Source organism: Microcebus murinus, chromosome 4, assembly GCF_040939455.1.
Source record: "Microcebus murinus isolate Inina chromosome 4, M.murinus_Inina_mat1.0, whole genome shotgun sequence".
Taxonomy (NCBI): Eukaryota; Metazoa; Chordata; class Mammalia; order Primates; family Cheirogaleidae; genus Microcebus; species Microcebus murinus.
Window position 1 is genome coordinate 40021481 of NC_134107.1, and position 16396 is coordinate 40037876.

Below are 16396 nucleotides of genomic sequence, written 5' to 3' on the forward strand. Positions count from 1 at the left end.
TATAATGCTTTTGTCTCACCCATGACAGGGCTAAAAGTGTGCCCTTCCCCCATACAATGCGCTTCACATTCATTAGTTGTGAGTTTACCCACCCCCACCACTTCCCTCCCAGCTGACCAGCACCCAATAATACTACCATGTGTACACGTTAGTGTTGATCAATTAGAACTAATTTGATGATGAGTACATGTGGTGCTTGGTTTTCCATTCTTGTGATACCTCGCTTCAAACAGTGGGCTCAAGTTCTATCCAGGATAATATAAGAGGTTAGAGTTCACCATTGTTTTTGTAGTTGAGTAGTATTCCATGGTACATACATACCACATTTTATTAATTCACTTATGTATTGATGGACACTTGGATTGTTTCTACATCTTTGCAATTATGAATTGTGCTGCCATAAACATTCATGTGCAGATGTCTTTATTATAGAATATCTTTTTTTCCTTTGGGTAGATGCCTAGTAGTGGGATTGCTGGATCAAATGGCATTTCTATTTTTAGCTCTAGTAATTTGGTATCTCCAAATTACTTTCCATAGGAGTTGTACTAATTTCCAGTCCCACCAGCAATGTATGAGTGTTCCAATCTCTCCACATCCATGCCAGCATTTGTTGTTTGGGAACTTTTTGATATAAGCCATCCTCACTGGAGTTAGGTGATATCATTTTTCACAGATCTAGAAGAAATTGTTCTATGCTTCGTATGGAACCAGAGAAAACTTTGTATCGCCAAAACAGTCTTAAGCAAAAAGAACAAATTGGGAGGCATCAGTCTACCAGATTTCAAGCTTTACTACAAAGCTATGGTAACCAAAACAGCATGGGAAAGACACAAGAGCAGAGATATGGACATTTGGAACATGACTGATGTTCCATATATAAAACCATCCTCATATTGTCATCTAATCTTTGACAAAGCATGCAAAAATATTCATTGGGGAAAAGAATCTCGATTCAATAAATGGTGCTGGGAAAATTGGATAGCCACATGCAGAAGATTGAAACTAAATCCCCACCTCTCACCTCTCATAAAAATCAACTCACAGTGGATAACAGACTTAAACCTAAGGCATGAAGCCTTAAGAATCCTAGGAGAAAGTGTTGGGAAAACTCTTATAGACATCAGCCTAAGCAAAGAATTTATGATGAAGACCCCCAAAGCAATCACATCAGCAACAAAAATAAATAAATGGGACCTGATCAAATTAAAAAGCTTCTGCACATCCAAGAAAACTATCATAGAGCAAATAGACAACCTACAGAATGCGAAAAAATATTTGCATTCTATACATCCAATAACAAAAATCTATATTGAATTTAAGAAAATTAACAAGAAAAATCAAACAACTCCATCAATAAATGGGCAATGGATGTGATAGCTTATTTTCTAGAGACTCTTGTCATGATTATCTTCTACTTGGAGGGATACAAGCTTTACAATTCCATATTCAGTGTTGTCCCTTTAATTTAGGTTTTTAGTCTGCCTACATCTAAATACAGCTAAGAGCGGTTGATGACATACTAAAGGGCATGAAAGCAAAACTGAATCAAAAGCAGATTGTCATGGGAGATTGAAAGGAAGGTGGTGAACAATAACAACCACAACAAATGGAACATTGGTAAGAGTATTTACTCTTATAATTTGGCCCTTGTATGGGTTGTAGGGTTACTGGGATCTTGGACTGTATTCTGATGTAGTTATTCTTTCCCAAAAGATATACAAGGGTAATTGCAAGCTGTAAAAGAGGAGCCATATCTTATCTGAATGTGCTAAAGTGATTCTTAAGCAAATCTCAGCATTGTAAAACAGTATGACTATAAGTAGGTACTAGAGAAAGAGCAAAGAATAAAAAGTTATTCTTTTACTTAGTCTAGACTAGTGACCTCCAAAGTGGGACTTGAGAAGAAACTGTTACACCTTCTACTTATAAGCATGTTTAATAAAAAGTAAAGACTAAATTTTAGCTTAGTGCCTATGGCATTATGAAAATATTATTATGGAAAACCCTAGGTATCAGTTCCCTTCTTTGCCTTTTCATTTTGTGCTAATATTCTATGGTTTGAAGATGTGGAATGAATAGTCTTTTTCCCGCCCTTTTGCACTGTCAGTGAAAGAGGAAGATTTTGTGTTTATAACTCCTATTTCATGGAAAATATAAATGTTGATAATTTTAAGGTGAAGTTGTCTTTAAAAACACAGTTGGAAAACTTTTCCAATAATGAGTCAGCCTTGCCTTGTATATATTTAATACAACTATTCTATTAGGGAACAAGATTGTGCTTACTAATTTTATCCTATTGTCATAGAAGAGAATTTTTATCTGACAGATGTTGGATGGCATATGTGATACAAATTGAAACTGTCCATGTAATTCTTAGGAAGATGCTTTCTCCCAAGAGCCATGGATTATGGTTGATTGTTGAAACCACCGTCTGCTCTAAGTCTTAACACTGAATCTAAGTGATGGATAACACTGTGTAGACAGGGGTATTTTGGCACATGAAAATCATGCCTGGGGTTTCTACAGTGGAACCTAATGATGCTATTTCTTTCATTATTTGCGTTTGTCCTGAATCAAAAAGAATTTGAATAAATATTTTCAAGTTATCACATGACAGTATTGTGCAGTGGTTTCTTTCTTTAAAATAATGTGTATTAAGTGTGAAATAATATTAATTTATTATAAACAGCCAAAATAATAAAAGTGTTTTTGTTAGAATTCTGTAGCTCACTTCCTCGAGGTAATGATGATTAATGGATATCCTTCCAGATTTTTCTCCCTGTGTACACACCTACACCACATACCACATGGTCTCATATTACAAATTGCTCTGTAAAATATTTTTATCCAGTTATTTGTTATACAAAACACTTCTGTATTTGTACTTATAAATTCACATTATTTGCTTTAATTGATGCTAAATATTAAAAAGAAAAAATCAAATTGTGTTCTCTCTGTGACCTAACAGTGAGAGGGAGGCCAAGAAATTGCATGTGGCCTCCCATCCTCACTTTAACTGGAGAAACCCTACTTTTAAGGTTTATATACTAGAGTGTCACACAAGTTCTCATAAAGTAAGGATGATTTTTAAAAGCAGTTTGTAAACCAGGAACTACTGAAATTGTATTATTGATCAAAGTATTGATATTTTAAAATATTATGATTTTGTACATTTCATATCTCTGTCTGAATACATGCATTTTTGCTTCAATTTTTACAAGTCTCTAATGTATTTCTCTATGAAAGAAGGTTAAATCATCTTTATGCCTCATTTATCTTTTTCCTATGTTATATACCAGTTTACTCCTTCACTTCTTTTGTCTCTGTTAATATCACCTTCCAGTAGTGTCTATTCTGACCCACCACATAAAAAGGTAACTCTCCCTTATGTTCTAGAAGCCTTTGCTAATTTTTTTACTCTCTTATGTCATGGTAGTTGTAACCATCTAATTAATATACATATATATATACTATCATATCTATTATAATATTATATATCCTCATTATAATGCAACTCTACAAGGACAAGATTTTTTGTGTATATTCTATTTATATGTATATATAAATAGAATATACATGTAATATTAGAATATACATAATTTATAAAATAAATAGAATATACATATAATATATATATGCACACACACATATATATATATATATATCTGTATAAGCAGCACCAATAAGAAACTGTATATTTAACTTTTCCCCAGCTATTAACTCTTCTTGTCTCCTGATGGCTGACATTTAGAGAACTGTCAAACATATATTCTATCTTCTCTCTAGGCCTGTTTTAGGGATCCACCTTTATTCAGGCTGAGCCCATTTTCCACCTGTCTATAGGATAAGCCCCTGTATGATGCTTTTCACCTGCAGCAAAGGCTACAGTTTTGTCATATGTTCTGTATGCCAATGGGAGTATGATTCCAATTCAATAGAGATACTGGAAAATGAACATTTTGTAACCAAGTCCAAGCTGGATTCTCTAGATCAATTTTAGTAACAAATAGCTTGATTCCTATCTCACATTTCTGTGTGTTTTTAAATTGGAATCCCTCCTAACTCCAGTAGAATTCTTTCTAGGAAAAACAAAACTTTCATATGAATAATAAAAGTGGTCACATATACTTTTCATGTGGCATACGCCTAAACAATTGCAAGGTCTATTATATTAATGATTCCCATAATGAGCAAGTTTCAGTAGACAGGCAAGTTGTTGCCCAATTTTAAGAGAAGGAAATTGATAATCAGTGACAATTTTTGACAAAGTTTACATCCCTGCTAAATTTTATAGCAAATACTAGAACATAGGTCTTTTAATAAAAATCTAGAATCCAGGATAGTTGCAAACCATTAAAATGCATTTAGTTACCTGAACTAAGGACAATGTTGGCATTAGTACTGAGAATGTGAACATTTACAGTCAATTCCACAGATGTTGGCTGTCAAGACTTTTGACACTTTTGCCATCACCCAGCTCTCTTGCTGCTGGCAATCCCAAGGCTCTGTGTCTCTACATACCAAATCCACTCATGCAAATATCCCACTTAAGGAAGGAAACTTCTGACCATTAGTAAGAAATATGAAGAAGATGAGGTAGAAAAGTATGAGCTATTTACCTCTTCTGCTGTCTGAGCAGCAAGAAAATGTTCTCTGTATTAACGAGGTTTAAATTATGTTTTTTTTTTTTTTCTTGGCTCCTTGTTAATATTAGTTGTCATCTTTGCCATATGAGAAACTGGGAATTGCTTGATGAAACACCTATCTATTCTGCGTAAAGTGCTTCCATGATTAGTTGTCTGGCTATGTTATCTTTTCTGCATGGTCTACTGCCCAAATCAATATTCAGAAAGGTCAGGATAGTGGCTGTTTCTATGTCAGGAAATACTGAAAGCTGATATAATACTGGAAATGTATTTCATTATATATCTCTGGTATTAAAAGCCTCAATGATGTTCTTGAATTTAGTTAAGATAATTGGTACCAATTATACAAAAAAAAGCCCAAAACATACATTAATTATTAGTCTGAAATTGGCCCAAACTGCACTGTAATATCACATTTACAGTGATTAATTAGTCTAATACAGCAACATTTTGAAAAGAATAGCAATTTTTCACTTTGCTTAGGAACTTTTGTCTTCACGGCTCGATGGTTATAAAAGTGTAGTTGTCAAGACGACTGTGCAGAACATCTGCTATGTTGTGCAGTTTCAAAAGTGTGAACCCAAAGGAAAAATCCAAGTACATTACATCTACACTGTCAATAGAAGTGACTGCTTATCACAGCATTATGGTTGTCATTGTGTAATAATAGTTGCAACTGTATGAACATACCATGAAAATAATGCATTCTCATCGTTGTGCCTATTTAACTGCTATGCTTTCTCCTGGAAATACTCTACACTACTGTACCTACAACACTCTTTTTTCTTTATCAAAAGCTGATTATCCCAGAAAGCAAGCTTAAATAATATCTCTTCAAATTTTTAACGAAAAAAATACTAAACTAAGTCTCAGAGAAAAAAAAACTCTTCAATACTGCTTATGCTTTCTCTGTATTAGAATACAATTTTCTAACATTGCTACTACAATTCCTATCATGTTGCTTTGTACAAAAAATAATAGATATTTGTCTTTTCCAGGAGGCAAAATGTTCTTTGAGATCTCTTTACTTTTGATGTACAGCACAATGTTGGAACCAATTAGGTGTTTGACAATTTGACACAAAATGGCAATGTTACTCTTATGAACTCTCCAAACATTGTATTCAATCACATGGATATAGAATCACACTCACGAATATTATTTCAAATGTGTGAAAGATTGATATAGACAATAGTTATGCCACTCTGTCTCATGAGTTTGCCCATAGGTGCTGCTTAGTTTGTACAGAAATTTTACAATTCCCCAAAGTAGATGAAACTGAGGAAAAGAAGGTATTGGATAGTTAAATCAATGAGAAAGTTGGATTATAAGTAGGATGGTTCTTAAGAGAGTGATTTTCAAAGTTGGACCAACATAATCTATTTCATTATTAAATTATTAATGAGCAAAAAAGATATGTTCATATTTTTGTCTGTTCTTACTTGGTGCTATATACAATTTAGGACTGTATTATAATGACATATGAAACATTAAGGCAATCATAATACATACAGTTTTGAAATTGTGTTTGAAGGACCATAAGACCAGATTAAAGCCTGGGCAGAGGTACACAAAAATTAAAGACAATATCAAAATTACTATCCTTGTAACATTTGATGGGACTGATAATGAAATGGATCAAATATTTCTAGATGTTTTTAGTCATTTACAGTTATATTTTTCCTTTTTAGTATTTCATTTCTTTTTGGCTATGTATCTAAATCTTTTTAAAAATGATGTTATATAAAACTATCACTCTAAGTGTAATGGCAATAATTATTGTGAAATCAAATATTTCTTGAATTTTTAAGAACAATTTTTAAAATATCAAAGCCTAATATATATTTTTGACATTTGATTCCTAATGTAAAAAAAAAGGATTTTTGCTTTTTATAAGATAAGATCTTAAAAGCTAGAAACAATTATTTGAGAAATCATAATTTTCTCTCTGAGATTTTAGATTACTAATTTTTGATAATTTTTACTACTTATATTTTAAATAGAATAAATAAATAAATTATATTTCAATAGAATAACTCAAAGATTCATATTTGTGGTTTTTATTTTTATTTGTTTTTAATTTTTAATTGAGAGAAACTGTATTCATTTACTGTGTACCACATGATGTTTTGAAATATGTATAAACTGTGAAAAGGCTCATTTTAACTAATTAACATATGCATTATCTTACATCCTTGTCAATTTTTTGGTGAGAATACAAAATCTAGTATCTTAGTGATTTCAAAATACACTGTTATTTAGTATAGTCAACGTGTTCTACAATAGGTCTTTTGAACATTTTCCTCCTATCCAATCAATTTTGTGCTCTTTGACCAACAGTTCCCCAACTCCCCACTTCCCTCCAGCCCTAATAACCACTATTCTACTCTCTACTTCTTTTAGTTCTTTTTTTATATTCTACATATAAGTGAGATCATGTAGTATTTGTCTTTCTATGCTTATCTATGCCTTGCTTAACATAATATCCTCCAGGTTTCATTCATGTTGTTGCCAATGACAGGGTTTTATTTTTTCTTAAAGGATGAATAATATTCCATTGTGTTTACATAGTTCATTTTCTTTATCCATTAATCCATTGATGAACACCTAGATTGATTCCATATCTTGGCTATTGTGAATAATACTGCGATGAACACGGAAATGCACATTTCTCTTTGACACACTGATTTTTAGTAGTTAGTTTGGTTACTTTTCACACACTAACATAAAGATAATGCAGCCTTTTAAATTATCTCAATGATTATTATATTTCTTACTATTATTTTGTATGCTGCTGATCAATATGTACTACCAATGCATGGTACCTCAAGGCAATAAATCTGGCATTTTTGTATCTGTCAAAACTGAATAAGTGCTTATTTTATTATATATCTATCAGTAAATAAAAGCTATCATTTTAACATGAAATTGTAGACATTAAATGAGCATTGCTTTTTTTACAAACCTAGTGTTGCAATTACATTTTCTCTGCATTGATCTGTTCACATATGTGTTTTATTTACCATATGTAACATGAAATATTTAAGAATGTTACCATTGATAAATGAGTTTTCCCCATCAGAAAACAACTTGTGTGCCTGAAATTGATTTTTTCCAAAAATAAGAATGGCCTTTAACATATTGTTTATCATTCACAAACAAGTAAAATGAGAAGGCAGATGTGGTGGTGACAAGACCCTATTATGTCTTGGTCTAATTTTTATGAGGAGAATGTTGCCCATTTGAAGGCCACTGATACTCAATATTGTCGCACAGTTTAGAATGGAGGGGTGATGTGAGCTTAGACACACACGAAAAAATGACCAATTTAGTTAACCTATATATTCAGAGCAGCCGAAGGTAAAATTACTTGAAGTTCATAACATGTATGCATTTCTGTGAAGCTGATGATGTGTATTTCCTGATATCCTCTTTAAGAACTGTCAAAAAATTGTTCCACTTTTTATCAGCAGCAGAACATCAGGACATTAGCTTAAGTGTCATTCATTTCAACAACTACTGAGTAGTTAACTGGTCCTTGGTCATCTCATTGTCAGTTTGAATGTTACAGATGTCAGTCTCTGCCATTTATTGGCTGATTGTAATGATACAGTATAAAGAGACTGAAGAGAGAAATTGTAAGAAAATATTGTCTCACAGCTGTAGTAACAGATTGAAGAACTGGGTCATGCTAGCAATTCTATTCTAGTAAATCTTATAGAGATGGTCTTTTCTTTATAAATACTATACTTACTCATTTAAACTCAGAAAAGGAAAGGAAATTACACATTATATCTTATCTTCCAAATTTATATTCACTGCAGCAATTCTTGTGACATTATTTCTGTTGTGTTTTCTCAACAGTTTGGATTACCCCAAGGACATGGAACTCATCACAGATAAGCTACCTCTGTCTTTGAATGTCCCAGTTTGAATAATATTATTTCATGTACTGAGTCAAAAACTCTTGTTTGTGTTTTTATTTTTGTTATTTTAGGCTCAGAAAAATGTGACTGTATATGATATATGTTCCCAATAACTTTTTGTCAAATTTTTTGTGTATCATAGCCATTGAAATCATTGACCTTGTAGCCAGAATTCTTCAATTTTAATTTATTTTTTTTGTCATTTGTAAGTTGTTATTACATTAACACAAACAGAGAAAACATGTGGCAACAGTCAACATTGATTTATGATAGAAAACTATCAACAGTACAGGAATAAAATAGGACTTCCTCAGTTTTATAAATGGCATTAAAAAAAAAAAACACATAGCTCAATCACAAACTTCAACAGTAAAAAAAAAAAAAAAAAAAAATCAAACAATCCAATTAGAAAATGGGCCAAAGACATAAAGAGATGTTTCACTAATGAGGATATATGGATGGTGAATGTATTAGTCAAAGTTCTCCAGAAAAACAGAACCAACAGGAAATAGACAGGTAGACAGAGATGGAGATTTATCATAGGAATTGGCTCATTTGATGGTGGAGGCCAAAAAGTTCCTCAATATGCTGTCTGCAAGCTGGAGATCCAGACAAGCTGGTGGGGTACTGCAGTTTGAGTCCCCCAGACTTGGAACTAGTCCTAGGCTGAAGGAAGGCCTGAGAACCCCAGTGTAGGGGGCAGCTGAGGCCACAGGTGTAAGTCTCAGTCCAAGTGCAAAAGCTGGAGAACCAGGCACACTGGTGTTCGCCAGCAGGAAAGGAGGCTACCCCAACCCAAGAAGGAAGCAAAGCTTCTTCTTCCACCTTTTTGTTTTATTTAGGCCATAATGGATTGGATGGTGCCCACTCACATTGATGAGGGTGATCTTTACTTAGTTTACTAGTTGGAATGCTAATCTCTTCTAGAAATATCCTCACAGAAACACCACAAATAATGTTTTTTGGGATTATTTTTAGCTTGTGATTATCTTTTTTTAAAATTTTTATTTATTTATTTTTTAATATTTTTTAATATATTTTTTATTTTAGCGTATTATGGGGGTACAGGTGTTAAGGTTACGTATATTCCATGTCCCCCTCCCCCCTCGAGTAAGAGCTTCAAGCGTGTCCATCCCCCAAACGTTGCATTGCACATCTTACTCATTGAAATAATGTTTTACCAAATTTCCAGGCAGTGCTTAACCCTTTTAAGTTGACACATAAAATTAGCCATTACAGATCCAATCCTTATCAACCTGGCACTCATATGCTTCTCCTTAAACCATACTTAATCAACAAACAAAGATAATAACAGGGTCATAATTCCACATAATATGATGCAACCAAAAACCCACTAATCCCTTCCCCAGAAGAGGAGTTAAACTCCTTGAGTGATGTTTACTCTTCCCTTGATACCCTGTAACGTAAATACTGTGATGTAAAATTAACAATACTTAAATACTGATGTAAAATCAATACATCTCATGTTAAATGATAAAGGAATAAGAGAGGAAAGAAAATAAAGATATTTACTTAAAAAATAAAACCAGAGCTATTAGTGAAAGACAATGGTTTCCTCTAAGTTCAGAGACAAGGTAGGGATGTCTACTCTAACCACATTTAACATTGTTGGATTATAGAAGTACATGTAAAAGCTAAACTTTAACACTCCAGAAAAAATATAAAAGAATATCTTTGTAAATTATAAAATTTCATATAGAGAAGACAGAAAATGCTAAGAAAAACATTTTTTTAGGAGATAAGTGATAATTTATTTGGATATCTGCCAAAGTAAAATCTTTGCTCACTGAGAGCTACTACTAAGAAAATAAATAGCCAACCCACAGAATGGGAGAAAATTTTCACAAACATACATCTAAGAAATGACTTACCTCCACCAAATAATAAAATGATATGCAACACAATACAAATGAGAAACAAATTTGTTTTTTGTTTTTTTTTCGAGACAAAGTCTCATGTTGTTGCCCAGGCTAGAGTGAGTGCCGTGGTGTCAGCCTAGCTCACAGCAACCTCAAACTCCTGGGCTCAAGCAATCCTACTGCCTCAGCCTCCCGAGTAGCTGGGACTACAGGCATGCGCCACCATGCCTATATGTTAGTTGGCCAATTAATTTCTTTTTATTTATAGTAGAGACGGGGTCTCGCTCTTGCTTAGGCTGGTTTTGAACTCCTGACCTCGAGGAATCTGCCTGCCTTGGCCTCCCAGAGTGCTAGGATTACAGACATGAGCCACCGTGCCTGGCCGAGAAACAAATTTGAATTGAAACTCCAGAAAGGATGATGTATGAATGGCCAATAAGCATATGATCTCATGCTCAACATCATTATTTATGAGGGAAATGCAAACTAAAATTACATTGATTTAAATAGCTAAAATGAAAAATATTGATGATACCAATTGTGGATATGATGCAAAGCAACACTGGTAAAATGTGACCCATGGGCCAAATCTACGTGTGACTTGTTTTCTTTATATATAAAATTTTATTGAAATAAAAAAAATGCCCATTCATTGCCTGTGGATGTTTTCACACTACAGGCCGAATTAAGTAATTCGGCCGAATTAAGTGGTCGAATTAAGTAATTGCTACAGATGATGTATGGCACACAAAGACTAGAATACTTACTAGCTAGCCTTTATAGAAAATTTTTACTGGCCTCTAATGTAATATCAGAACTCTCATACATAGTTAATTGGCATGAAAAATGATACAAAACACTTTGGAAAGCTATTTTATAATTTCCTAAAGAGCTATATCTACCCTATGATTCAGCAACCCCCCAACTATTTATTCAACAAAGACAAAACTATATATAAACATGAAACTTTGTGCACAAATGTTCATTGGTACTTTATTCGTAATAGCCAAAAACTATAAATAGCTCAGGTGTCCATTAAGAGGAGATAGAGTAAAGAATTGTGATATATTCATGCAAAGGAGTATTGCTCATCAAAGAAAGGAACAAACTGCCAAAACACATGACAGTCTCAAAAACCTAATGCTACATGAATAAGGCAGACAAAAAAGGGTGTGCATATTCATATAAATTCTAGAAAAAGCAAATTAAGATATGGTGATAAAATTTACATCAGCAGTTGTTTTGATGTAGCGAGGGATTACCTTGCAAAGGGTACAAGTAAATCTCTGGGATAATGGAAATATTCTCTGTTTCTATAATTATGCTGATTACATAAGCCTTAGCATTTGTGAAACATGAATTGGATACTTAAAAGCTAATATTCTTACTTCGTATTTTGTTCCTAAAAACAAAGTTAATCACATGGCTTTTCCATTCAGATTTGGAATAATATTTGTTAGTGGGATATCTGAATGTCTAGTTTAAACTCTATTTCTACAATATAAGAAGAGAGAGACCAGATTTAGGACAGGTTATAGTTTGTATCACTATAATAATGGTGGAGGGAGTCAAAATACTGATATGATAGAAGAACACCTAAAAAAATTCAAGTTATTGGTAAGTAGTTTTGGGGTTAAGCGATGTGTTTATGGGAGTTTGGTAGAATATAAATTTAAAATAAAATAAAATATAAATAATTTATAAAAGAGCTAAAAAGACAGTAAATATTAAACAAAGATTAAGGGGATATAATACATCACATAAAAATAACGATATCCATAGCATATCGAAATTCTTAAGTTAATCACCAAATTTCTAAGTATAAATTAATGCCTAGTAATAACAGACATGAAGAGGTGGGTATAAGCTGATACCTTTCATGAGAATACAACTCTGTATGCAACAGAGACCCATTAGAATGGGACTAAATCTATGAGCTTATATGCGATTATAAATCACTCCTATTACTCTTGGGTTGTATTTCTTTTTGATTATTTCTAAATCTTTGGTTCATCTTCATCACAATTTACCATCTGTTCTCAGCAATCATTATGGGTAATTAAAGCAAGGGTGACCACACCTGGGACCAACCAGTGAAAAGGAGAACAGTGGCAGCCTGAGGAAAAGTGCATGCCCAGGAACTTCAGGAAGGAAATTCATTCGAAAGAGTGAAGGGCTGTGAAGAGGACAGTGGACATTTGGAGCAGAGGACCCATATCCATGACAAGTTTGTGACAGATCAGAGTACCTTCCTCTTAGTCCAAGATATAGCAGGTGTCTGTGGGAACAAATAAGTAACCAGCAAAACAAGACTTTCCATAATAAAGCAGGATGAAATAAAATGAATGATTTTATTTGATGTGTTAAGATAAGCTTTGTCTTTATTGATGAAGTTTGAGACATTTAGGTTCAAATTATTACAGGGCCAGTTCATTTTACAATGATTAATTTTAAAGTTATTCAAATGCAAAAAAAGATGTTCGGCAACTAAAGCACAAACAAAAGAATTTCTAATTAACTTCCTATTTTGTGAGAAATGGCAAAAAGCATGTATTGAATGCTATAAAATTAGAAAACATTTTTAATAAATAAGGGATGACATTATATTACATATATGAGCAAATTTGTTTCACCACTGTCATAGGGTTGTGGACTCAAGAATCTAATTAATGCGTATTAATTTGTATTTGTTGCAGAAGAGAGATGAGCACCTACTGGTCACCAGATGCTTGTTTGAAACTGACAGTGCAAAAAACAGTGATACCAATGGAATAGCACATCCTCAGTGTATATTTTTGCCTCAACTACACTTGACTGGATTTTATGCCTGGACTTTTCTGACAAATTTAAAGCTTGGGTTGGATCTTCCATCATCAGCTCTACTGAGCTTTTGAAAATAAAGTAAGTTATAGGACTCCCTATATATTCAGCAGGATAACTTATGAAAACTGATTTCTGGGTTGCTCATTCATCAAATATTTATTGAGCATTTATTTTGGAATATGTCATAAAAATGGTCCATAGTTGTCTGTTTTTAAATTTCTTGAGAAGCAACATAGGCATTTAGCTTGTTTTTTAGAACAGCAATGGTGAATAGATGACTAGCAAGCCTTCACTCCTTGCCCAGGGCAGAAATCTCTAACATAGACACGTCCCACCTTATGGATGTGTTGCCATTGGCTGTCACTTACTAACCACCTAGCCAAGTTGGTGTGTGGGAAAAAGACAATTCCCATGCTCTCCCAGTAACTGATTTTTGTGTCATGGCTGGAAAAATAAAGTCAAATAAAGTATGTCTTTGTTTGTTTTTTGGCTTTGGAGTTTTTGTGATTTTCTTTTTTTAGGGTTTTTTGAATTTTGGAAGCCAGAAAACACTAGTCCAGCAAACCTCCCAAGCTGACTTTTGGAAATATAGTTTGGACTGACACAGCATGGACAAAGCTGACACAGTTTTTTTTTTTTTAACCAAGCAGTAAGAAGGTGGCATTTGTATGATTGTGTGCATGGGTGTACACACACACACACACACACACACACACACACACACATAAATGGGTACACATCTGTACCCATATGTGCATACCTATATTACAATTTTGAGAGCTCTTTTATGCCTGTGATTACATTCACCCTCATTTCGTGAAAGACTCTGTTCACATGCCACTTCAGAGAGGCCTTTTCTGATCAGGTTATGTGAACTATCACTGTTCATCCATGTACTCTGCAAGTAAGTACTTCTCTTGGTTTGCATCCGCTTATTTATTTTATTGTCTGTCCTTTCCATTAAAATGTATTTTCTCTAAGGGTGAATAGTTTTTCTCTGTCTTTTTCACCTTATATCTTCAATACCTAGGATCACATCCTACATAGATTCAATGTTCAATGAACATTTGTTATATAAAAAATATATGAGCGGCATGAATGTTATGATTTTGATGCTCATAGTTTCTTTGTAAATAGTTCTTAAGGTCTCTCTGTCAAAAATGACCATAAGCCACCATAGCCACTCTTTAGAAAAGCCCCAACAGGGGAAATTTAGGTCTAGGTGAGACACAAGGAGGAATTGATACCAAAATGCATGAAACAGAAGATATGTATTACTTACACATCTCAGAATGGTTAAGGGTGCCGATAGCTGTGGAGAGCAGGTGGGAAGTCTGGAGGCAGGTGGCAGGGAGCTCATCCAGCAGGCAGAGAGCAGAAAGAGAGAGAGAGGGAGAGAGAGAGGACCGGTGTTTTTTAAGGTTAAAGTCCACAGGAGATATCCCTTAGGCTTTCCTGAGGGTGTTGAGAATTGGCTTGTTTAAAAAAAAAAAAAGTCCAAATGCGGAAATTTATTTTCATGACACTCATGTAAACTATTAGATTTTTTGTGGTCAACAGCTTTGGGATATGTTAGATTTGGGACAGTGTGGTATGAGGAGCAAGGAGGCTATATGGCAAATGATCACACCATGTGGGGAGGGGAACTTTTAATTAAGCCAAAGGTGACAGGGTATGACTGGGTTTCAGTGACTTAAGTAAGGACTAAAAATGAATGCTGAGGCAGGAACTATAGTAAACAAATCTATGACAACAGCCCAATCCCTATTTTGTTGATGGTGAAGCAAATTTAAAACTTGATTGGCTTAAGGAGCACAGTAAGGATGTAAATTAATCTGTTTACCTTTGCTGCCTCTCTCAGCACCTCCTAAGTTTAATGTTGTTTTGTATTTGTCGGTTGCAGTTGCTTTTACTCATGCAAATAGTGTTGGTAAGGAATCAAGCCAGAGAAAATTCAATAAAACTTGATATTTAGAAAGACTGTTGAATATACACAATAATGGGAAAAATAGTTTTGGTGATGGTACCTTGAAAAAGTAATGAACAATTGTATGGTCAGCTAGAATATGAGTGATACGGATAAATAACCTATGGATGTACTCTTGATTCATTCACCTTAAAAGAAAACATATTAACTCAGGATTACACTTCAGCAGAAAACTTTTTGGCTTTGTTTTATGTCTGTCTGCTTACCACCTGCCATACTCTACTCCCAAGTCATTTGAGTTTACATTTTAATTGCATAGCACCTGCCATCACCACAATCCATTTAATTGCCGCTATAATTAATTTGCTCTTAATAGGGATAAGTAAAAATAGATATAAATAGATATTTTTCTAACTTTCTACTACTTCCTTTTGTATCTCCAAGTTTGTCCACACTTTTTTTCTCCTTTATGATAATTATGGATCCTATTTAAAAGTAAATTCCCAGATGTCAATATTAGGTCTTCTGCCTTCTGTAATCATGGATTGATAGAGAAATGCCAGGAGATGTATTTAGGATCTATGTGGAATGGCATATATCAACTTTTTTCTCCAATTTATTATTTAATTAATTTATTTAGTTTTGATTTCAGCATATTATGGGGTACAAATGTTTAGGTTACGTATTTTGCTTTTGCTGCAAGTCAGAGCTCCAACTTATTTTATTTTTTTATTTCATAATATTACAGGGATATAAAGATTTTGGTTTCATGAATTGCTTTTGTACAGTTTGAGCCACAGTTATAAGTGTTCCCATCACCCAGGTAATGTGTACTGTACTTGTTAGGTGTGAATTTACCCATCCCCTCCTCCCACCTTTCATGTGCTTAATTTCCATTGAGTTTTTTATAGTTAAGTAGCATATATGAGAATGCCATGTGTTTTTCTAATTGACTAAAATGTATTTAAATATGTGGGAACTGTCCTTGGCTAAGTTTTAATATTCTGGTATTAGAATAACTTTTAAGAATTCAACTTGAAGACGTTAGCTAGTTTTCTTAGATATTTCAAAGTTGGTACCTTGAGATAAGTTAAAGCAACGCAGAGATAGTTAGCATGCTTTGGGAAAAATGGAGATGGATCTGAGTTAGAAAAAAGGCAACAGTCAAGGAAAACAGAGATGAAGTCAAAT

The 16396-nt window shown here is 33.7% G+C and overlaps 1 long non-coding RNA gene across 1 annotated transcript in view; it reads left to right on the forward strand.

Annotated features, from left to right (window-relative positions):
• The window catches only part of LOC105854901 (uncharacterized), a 455854-nt gene extending 447254 nt beyond the window's left edge, over positions 1-8600 (forward strand). Inside the window, exon 4 of the long non-coding RNA XR_012918834.1 lies at positions 8514-8600. This is a non-coding gene — a long non-coding RNA (uncharacterized LOC105854901). The remainder of the gene's footprint in view (positions 1-8513) is intronic.
• The last annotated feature ends 7796 nt before the right edge of the window (positions 8601-16396 follow it).